A 9,699-nucleotide genomic window follows, 5' to 3' on the forward strand; every position below is an offset into this window, starting at 1 on the left:
CCCCGACCAGGGATAGAACCCGTGTTCTCTGCATTGGCAGGCAGATTCTTAACCACTGTGCCACCAGGGAAGCCCCTAAATCAGACTCTTGAAGAAGGTAAATAGGTGGTACATCAGCTGCCTGAGCTAAGCATGACGGTGACCACGAATGACGGGGCCCTGGGGAACCCTTTAAATCCCACTGAGTCCATCACTACGTCCCACACAGAGCTCCGGTGACCATGACGGTTGGAAATCAACTTGACTTTGTGATGGACGCGGGGGCCACTTACTCAGTTTTAAATACCCAGTTTTCTAAACTTTCTTCTGAGACTATTAGTAACTGGGGTGTCAGGAGAAACCTTCAAAAAGCCTTTTCTCCAACTGCTAGACTCTCAGATGGAGCATACCTTTCTGTACGAGATTTACAAACTAAATACCAGGGTTATCTTTACACCTGGATGAATGGACATTGAATCATCACAAGAGCAGGCTCTCAGCCCCCAAAGAGAACAGCCTGCAGCCACTGGGAAAGATATCCTGCAGGAGGTGAGTTTGGAGGTGTGGGGTGTGTGTGGGCAGGAGGCTGCACCTCTACGGGTTAGGCTCTGTCCCAGAACAAAAATTCCAAACTTAAAGCCCTTCTTATGAAAGGAGCCGGCAAAGTGTGGAATTCAACCCCTGCCTTCCTGGAATATGACTTAATACACCCCTGCTGGTCACCTTATAAGACTCCACCTTTACCAGTCCAGAAACCAGGCACAGGTGGATATCAGTTTGTACACCACTTCAGAGCAATGAATCAAATTGTAGGAGATACTCATCTCTAGATCCTAACACTGCTCACTACTTTGTGCAGAGATTTGTTGGTTTACCCTATTGGATTTGAAGGACTTTTTGTTTTTTTGCATAACCTGGGTTTTGAATCCCGAGTTGTCTGCTTTCAAATACAAGATACAACAGTTAAACACAAGTACTGCTGGACAGCACTTCCTCCGGGATTTAACAATCTCCCCTCAAGATTGGGAGAAATCCTGACCACAGGTTTGAGGGACCCTCACCTAATGAGGGAGCCCCCAGAATGTGGATGATACTCTGATGGCCAGTCCAACAAAGGACGCCCGAAACCAGAATACAGCTTTGATGGAATTTCTTGGTTGAAGGGGGCGGTAAGGTGTCCAAGAAAAAAAGCACAGAGTTGTCAGTCCTCTGTTAGACACTCAGGTTTTGAACTCACAAGGACAGAAGCTGCTCCTTGATGGAGGGAAGCTCTCGCCAGGGTTGCTGTTCCCACCAAGAAACAACCACGGGGGCTCCTGGTGATGACCGGGTTAGGTCCCACTTAGATCCCCAACTTCTATGTTGTAGCAAAACCCCTTTAGGAAGTTCTTTTTTGTTTGTTGTTTTTGTTTTTTTGGATTTTTTTGGCTGCACCAAGTGGCTTTCAGGATCTTAGTTCCCTGACCAGGTATGGAACCCGGGCCCCCAGCAGTGAAAGTGCCGAGTCCTAACCACTGGACCGCCGGGGAATTCCCTAGGAAGTTCTTAAAGGGGGAGACCATGACCCTTTAGACTGAAGTCTTGGAAGGATAACCATCCTGAAGACCAGCTCCATCCTTCCTGGACTGGACCTTGGGTGGTTGTCCTCATGACCCCTTCCTCGGTGAAGTTGAAGGGACACAGACATCTCTGGGCTGGCAAATGACTCCCTAGCCATCTTAAGTTGGTTTCCAAAAAGAAGTTGTTTAGGGCTTCCCTGGTGGCACAGTGGTTAAGAATATGCCTGCCAATGCAGGGGACAGGGGTTCAAGCCCTGGTCCGGGAATATCCCACATGCCGCGGAGCAACTAAGCCCATGCACCACAACTACTGAGCCTGTGCTCTAGAGCCCGCGAGCCACAACTACTGAGCCTGTGTGCCATAACTACTTAACCCCGTGAGCCTAGAGCCCATGCTCTGCAGCAGGAGAAGCCACCACAATGAGAAGCCTGTGCACCGCAATGAAGGGTAGCCCCTGCTCGCCACAACTAGAGAAAGCCCGTGCAGCAACGAAGACCCAAGCAGCCAAAAATTAAATAAATAAATTTATTTTTAAAAAAATGCTGTGAGCAAGAAATGAAGGTGTAGGGATTGATGCAGAGCTGACTTTGGTAAAGTGAAACTCTTTAGAAGGCAATTTTTTTTAATTGAAGTATCGTTGGTTTACAATGTTGTGTTAATTTCTGCTGTACAGCAAAGTAACTCAGTTATACACATATATATATTCTTTTTTTTTTTTTATTCTTTTTTATATTCTTTTCCATTATGGTTTATCCCGGGAGTTTGGATATAGTTCCCTGTGCTATATAGTAGGACCTTGTTATTTATCCATCCTATATGTAATAGTTTGCATCTGCTCATCACAAGCTCCCAGTCTATCCCTCTCCCAACCCCCTCCCCCTTGGCAACCACAAGTCTGTTCTCTATGTCTGAGTCTTTTTCTGTTTTGTAGATTGGTTCATTTGTGCCATATTTTAGATTCTACATATAAGTGATATTATATGGTATTTGTCTTTCTGATTTCACTTAGTATGATAATCTCTGGTTGCATCCACGTTGCTGCAGATGGCATTATTTCATTCTTTTTTATGGCTGAATCATATTCCATTGTATAAATATACCACATCCTTTTTATCCATTCATCTGTTGATGGACATTTAGGTTGTTTCTGTGTCTTGGCTATTGTGAATAGTGCTGCAATGAACATTGGGGTGCATGTATCTTTTCAAATTATGATTTTCTCCAGATATATGCCCAGGAGTGGGATTACTGGATCATATGGTAAATATATTTTTAGTTTTTTGAGGCACTTCCATACTGTTTTCCATAGTGGCTGCACCAACTTACATTCCCACCAACAGTGTAGGAAGGTTCCCTTTTCTCCACACCCTCTCCAGCATTTGTTATTTATAGACTTTTTAATGATGGCCATTCTGACCGATGTGAGGTGGTACCTCAGTGTAGTTTTGATTTGTATTTCTCTAATAATTAGCGATGTTGAGCATCTTTTCATGTGCCTATTGGCCATCTGGATGTATTCTTTGGAGACATGTCTATTTAGGTCTTCTGCCCATTTTTCTATTGGGTTGCTTTGTTTTTTTGTTATTGAGCTGCATGAGCTGTTTGTATATTTTGGAAATTAAGCCCTAGTCGGTTGCACCATTTGCAAATATTTTCTACCATTCTGTAGGTTGTCTTTTCATTTTGTTTATGGTTTCCTTTGCTGTGCAAAAGCTTGTAAGTTTGATTAGGTCCTATTTGTTTATTTTTGCTTCTATTTCTATTGCCTTGGGAGACTGACTTAAGAAAACACTGGTATGATTCGTGTCAGAGAATGTTTTGCCTATGTTCTCTTCTAGGACTTTGATGGTGTCACATCTTATGTTTAAGTCTTTAAGCCATTTTGAGTTTATTTTTGTACATGGTGTAAGGGAGTGTTCTAACTTTGTTGATTTACATGTGGCTGTCCAACTTTCCCAGCACAACTTTCTGAAGAGACTTTTTCCCATTTTATATTCTTGCCTCCTTTGTCAAAGTTTAATTGACCATAGGTGTGTGGGTATATTTCTGGGCTCTCTATTCTGTTCCATTGATCTGTATGTCTGTTTTTGTACCAATACCACACTTTTGATTACCGTAACTTTGTAGTATTGTCTGACATCTGGGAGGATTATACCTCCTGCAGCTTTTTTTTTTCCCCCTTAGGATTGCTTTGGCAATTCTGGGCCTTTTATGGTTCCATATAAATTTTTGGATTATTTGTTCTAGTTTTGTGAAAAATATCATGGGTAATTTGATAGGGATCGTGTTAAATCTGTAGATTGCTTTGGGTAGTGTTGCCATTTTAACAATATTAATTATTCCAATCCAAGAGCACGCAGTATCTTTCCATTTCTTTGAATCCTCTTTAATTTCCTTTATTAATGTTTTATAGTTCTCAGTGTATAAGTCTTTCACCTCCTTGGTCAGGTTTATTCCTAGGTTTTTTTTTTTTTTTTGGTGCGATTTTAAAAGGTATTTTTCTTTTTTTACATTCCTTTTCTGATATTTCATTGTTAGTATAAAGAAATATTACTACTTTGTTGAATTCACTTATCAGTTCTAGTAGTTTTTGTGTGGAGTTCTTAGGGTTTTCTATATATAGTATCATGTCATCTGCATACAGTGACAGTTTTAACTCTTCCAGAAGGCAATTTAAATATCTTGCTAGTTGCCAGAATGACTGTTCTTTTCTCTTGTGATGCTTTCTTTGTTTCTAACCTCCCAGGCTTGGAAAGACAATTTAATGATTCGGATTTCTCAAACTTTGGCAAAAACAGGTCATCTCTCTAGCTGTTGAATTTGTCATCCAAAAATTCTTTCTGTATTTGATCATGCTGACCCCTTGACTGTGACTGTCACTCATTTTTCAACCATCCCTAACTTCCTTGACTTCAGAGATAACATATCAGATTAGGCTCATCACCTGTCCCATCTTTCCTTGACGAAGCTGAAATTCGGTTCTCTCCCTGTGTCCTCAGATAAAAATAAATAGCCCTGGTGTGTGTAGCCCCCGTCAAGGTCATACTTGATTAGGATATTGTAGAAATGGTTCTTATTTCCCCAGCTTAAGTCCCTTCCATATTTAATTCCTAAGTGTTTCAGCCAAACAAATAAAGATCCAGATGCTCCAACATGTAAAAAGGTAAGACACTGATCCCTGCCTGAGTGTCCTAGATAAAACCCATATGTGTGTGTGTATATATGTGTGTGTGTGTGTGTGTGTGTAGATATATATCCATGTGTATATATATATGTGTGTGTGTGTGTGTGTGTGTGTGTGTGTGTGTGTAATTTTTTTCTTTGGTCGTGCTGTGCAGCTTGTGGGGTCTTATTTGAGCCACCAAGGATTGAACTCATGCTCATAGCAGTGAAAGCGTGGAGTCCTAACCACTGGATCACCAGGAATTCCCTAAAATCTCTATAAGTAAGAGCCTAAATTTTTAAAATTAATTAATTAATTATTTTTTATTTTTGGCTGTGTTGGGTCTTCTTTGCTGCACACGGGCTTTCTCTAGTTGTGGCGAGCGGGGACTACTCTTCGTTGCGGTGTGCGGGCTTCTCATTGCGGTAGATTCTCTTGTTGCGGAGCATGGGCTCTAGGTACATGGGCTCAGTAGTTGTGGCTTGCAGGCTCTAGAGTGCAGGCTCAGTGGTGGCACACGGGCTTAGTTGCTCTGTAGCATGTAGGATCGTCCTGGACCAAGGATTGAACCTGTGTCCCCTGCACCAGCAGGTGGATTCTTAACTACTGCGCCACCAAGGAAGTCCCAGTAAGAGCCTAAATTTTAACAATATATCTGACATTCTGTGTGCCCCCTTAGGGTGCACTTTGTGGTTATTTTTTTCTTTGGCCACAGCACGGGTCATGCAGGATCTTAGTGCCCTGACCAGGGGTCAGACCCACACCCACTGCAGCGGAAGCACTGAGTCTTCACCACTGGATGCCAGGGAATTCCCCTGTCTGGTTTTAATGACCAATTTTGGGTCTATGAATGCCTTAACAGTTGGCCTGAGGGTGATATGTTACCGGGATCAAATGTTAACTTGAAACCAGACAAGAGAATATTCTCAAATGAGTGCTTAACAGTGTCATTCCTCAAGCCCCTGTTAGGTCTACACCCCTTATCAGCAGGAAGTGGCCAGAGTGGCCATTGTCCATCTTCCTTTTGATTGTTGAGAAACAATCAAAAATGGGCAGTGGGCTGAACCTGTGTATAATCAGTCAAATCTATTCCACTTGCCATCACTCATCAAGGCCATTTTAAGACTGCGTGCCCTCCAGGTGGCCTGGAGCCTAAACATTAAAGTGTTTGCCCAAGTTGTTTTCAAGGACCTTGGAGTCAGCAGTGTCTAGTTTGAGCTGAGATGGTTATGACTGGATAAGACCAGCCACCCTCCAAGGGGGCCTGCATGAATGTCTGCTCGGCAACTTTTTTTTTTTATGACATTTCTTTCTTTCTTTAAAAAAAGGTTTTTTTTTAATGCATTTTACTTCTATGCTAACACGTTATATACTTGGTGAGGTACAATCTTTAGTTCTTTTTTCTTAAATTTATTTATTTTATTTTATTTATTTTTGGCTGCTTTGGGTCTTTGTTGCTACATGCAGGCTTTCTCTAGTTGCGGCGAGCGGGGGCCACTCTTCGTTGTGCTGTGCATGCTTCTCATTGTGGTGGCTTCTCTTGTTGCAGAGGATGGGCTCTAGGTGCACAGGCTTCAGCAGTTGTGGCTCGCAGGCTCTAGAGCACAGGGTCAGCAGTTGTGGCGAGTGGGCTTAGCTGCTCCATGGCATGTGGGATCTTCCTGGACCAGGGATCGAACCTGTGTCCCCTGCATTGGCAGGTGGATTCCCAACCACTGTGCTACCAGGGAAGTCCTCAGTGACTTTTTGAACATGCAGAGGCCTGTAGCTTAGTTACACCTGCACAAAACAACAGTCATAAGACCTTTTTCCAATCACCTTTCCCCACCACTCAGACTGCCCTGCTGCTTTACTCTTCATCCCATAAGTACCCCAGCTCCTTGCCTTTGAGGAGACAGATCTGAGGCTAGTTCTCCTCGCTTGGCTACAGACCTGGGCGTCTCAGCATTTTGGTTTGCTGTGCATCAAGCAACCAGATGCTGTATCAGTGAGGAATACAATTGTGGGGAAGGACAAATGTGAGAAAAGCAGCTAAAGTCCATAACAAGAACTCAGGAAGTTGAATGTCAATGGCTGAAATGGCTGCTCAAATTCCATTCAAGGCCTAGGATCCTTTTATTTTCCATTCCACTATGTGGGTCTTTGTCCTCAATTATCTCATGGTTGCAAAATGGCTACCACACCTCCAGGCATTGCATCCAAGTTCCAGGAAGAAGAGAGGAGGAGGAAGGAGCAGTATCTCCTATCAGGAAAGCAGACTTCCCCAAAATCTGTAGCAGACTTTGTTGGTCAGAACTGTGACCACCACAGCTGTGATGGTTTTAGAGGCCAAAGCGTTGAGGTGGACATGTATTGCTCCTCACCCCAGACAAAGTCTGCCACAGGTGACCACTGCCACCAACACAGTGTTGCTCTAAAGTGCTGGGCAATGTGGGTTTTAAGAAGAAATGAAATAAAAGGCTATCTATATGAAAAGGAGAGGCAAGCTTTTTATTTCCAAGTAATGACTTTACCTAGAAAACAGGATAAACCAATAAACTGTTAGAGGCCTTCTGGAGTGACTCAGTAAAGCTGCTTGGTGTAAAATAAATAGACAAAAGTGTACCCACAGTCAAGAGTTGTTCTATATATGTTATCACAGAGCCAATTTACAAACCCCACAAAATTAGACTGAATTTAAGAATAAATATATGAACATATATGAAGAAAACTATAAACCTTTTCTGATGGTTAGATGCAGACTTAAATGGACAGTCATTTACCACATTCTCTGATGTGAAGACCTTATATCATATAGAACTATGTTAATTCTTCACAAACTGGTCAATTCTAATCCAAATCCCAATGAGATATGCAGGGGCATGAAGAGGCTGAGTTCCAAGAAAATGATTCCTGAGTCACCTGAAGAATAGACTAAAAAAATTTCAGGCTTCCCTGGTGGCGCAGTGGTTGAGAGTCTGCCTGCCGATGCAGGGGACACGGGTTAGTGCCCCAGTCTGGGAAGATCCCACATGCCGCGGAGTGGCTGGGCCCGTGAGCCATGGCCGCTGAGCCTGCGCGTCCGGAGCCTGTGCTCCGCAATGGGAGAGGCCACAAAAAAAAATGTTTTTTTAGACCTTCTTAAAATGTGGTCCCAGTCCTACCATCTATGAAAGTGAATGATGGAGCAGCAATAATGGAAAAGACAAGCCTATGGACCAGTAAGGAATGCAGTTCAAGAACGATGCAGGGACCTTGGATTTTTACATCCCAGATGGATGGATTTAAGAGTTAAATGTATAATATAACCAAAAAGGGACTTAAGGAAGGGCTTTCTTAGAACCAAGTAAAAATATAAAGAAAAATTGGATAGACCTGATTACACAGACTTCAAAAACCTCTGTACACTAAAAATGCAGTAACAAAATGAACATTCCAAATATGTGTGTACATATTGCATATGTGTGCATTGTATATAAGCATATATGTGTATATATTGATATGTATGTGCATATATTGTATATATGTATACGTGTATGTATTATATGTATACATGTGTATATATTGATATGTATATTTGTACTGCTTATATATTGCATGCATGTGTGTACACAAAAGAATGGAATAGTGGACAAAAGATAGGACTAGACAATTCATATGAAGAGAAGAACAGTCAAAAACAAGAACAAGTAACATCCTTAGATCTGTCTATTTATTTATTTATTTATTTATAGCTGCATTGGGTCTTTGTTGCTGTGCACAGGCTTTCTCTAGTTGGGGCGAGCGGGGGCTACTCCGTTGCAGTTCACAGGCTTCTCATCGCGCAGCTTCTCTTTTTGCGGAGCACGGGCTCTAGGCACGTGGGCTTCGGTAATTGTGGCACGTGGGCTCAGTAGTTGTGGCTTGCAGGCTCTAGAGCGCAGGCTCAGTAGTTGTGGTGCACAGGCTTAGTTGCTCCGCGGCATGTGGGATCTTCCCGGACCAGGGCTCAAACCCGTGTCCCCTGCATTTGTAGGCGGAAGCCCAGGGAAGCCCAGGAACAAGTAACATTCTTTTTTTTTTTTGCGGTACATGGGCCTCTCACTGTTGTGGTCTCTCCCGTTGCGGAGCACAGGCTCCGGACCTGCAAGCTCAGCGACCATGGCTCACGGGTCCAGCCGCTCCATGGCATGTGGGATCCTCCCGGACCAGGGCACGAACCCATGTCCCCTGCATCGGCAGGACTCTCAACCACTGCGCCACCAGGGAAGCCCAGGAACAAGTAACATTCTTAATGTATCAAAATGGCAAATATAAAAAGTGATTGGGAATTCCTGGGCGGTCCAGTGGTTAGGACTCAGTGCTTTCACTGCCATGGCCCAGGTTCAATCCCTGGTGAGGGAACGAAGATCCTGCAAGCTGTGCAGTGCAGCCAAAAAAAAAAAAAAGAAAAGAAAAAGCGTGTGTAGTTGAGGTCTATATCGACGGGGCTTTTTCTGTAGACTTACATGGTTGGAAACGCCTCACAGAGTAACTATGTGGTTTCCTTTCTCACAGGACTAGATCTGTGGAGAAGAACTACAAGATAGAGTTGCTAATAAACTGTGAAAAACCTAACAGTCAAACTTTTTTTTATCTTACGTATTGGCATATGCTAACTGTTCTAGGGTATGATAGCTTAGGAGTGAATATCATTTGAACTTAATGCATGTTTAGAGGGTGTCTAAAATTCAGAACCAGGCAGATCCATCTCCTGACCCTAAACATGGTTGTACAGTAAATTGCTTGAGGAAACTGGTTCTCAAAGACTACAGGAGGGAATTTTTTTTTAATTAATTTATTTTTGGCTGCATTGGGTTTTTGTTGCTGTGCGCGGGCTTTCTCTAGTCGTAGTGAGCAGGGGCTACTCTTCATTGCAGTGCGCGGGCTTCTCATTGCGGTGGCTTCTCTTGTTGCAGAGCACGGGCTCTAGGTGCCAGACCTCAGGAGTGTGGCTCAAGGGCTCTGGAGCGCAGGCTCAGTAGTTGTGGCGCACGGGT

At 43.3% G+C, this 9,699-nt stretch overlaps 1 pseudogene; it reads left to right on the top strand.

Moving 5' to 3' along the window:
- The first annotated feature begins 9,128 nt into the window (after nt 1-9,128).
- On the top strand, nt 9,129-9,251 carry LOC117307788 (small nucleolar RNA SNORA18; annotated as a pseudogene).
- Nucleotides 9,252-9,699: the final 448 nt, after the last annotated feature.

This window comes from Tursiops truncatus, chromosome 13 (genome assembly GCF_011762595.2).
Source record: "Tursiops truncatus isolate mTurTru1 chromosome 13, mTurTru1.mat.Y, whole genome shotgun sequence".
NCBI classification, from domain to species: Eukaryota; Metazoa; Chordata; class Mammalia; order Artiodactyla; family Delphinidae; genus Tursiops; species Tursiops truncatus.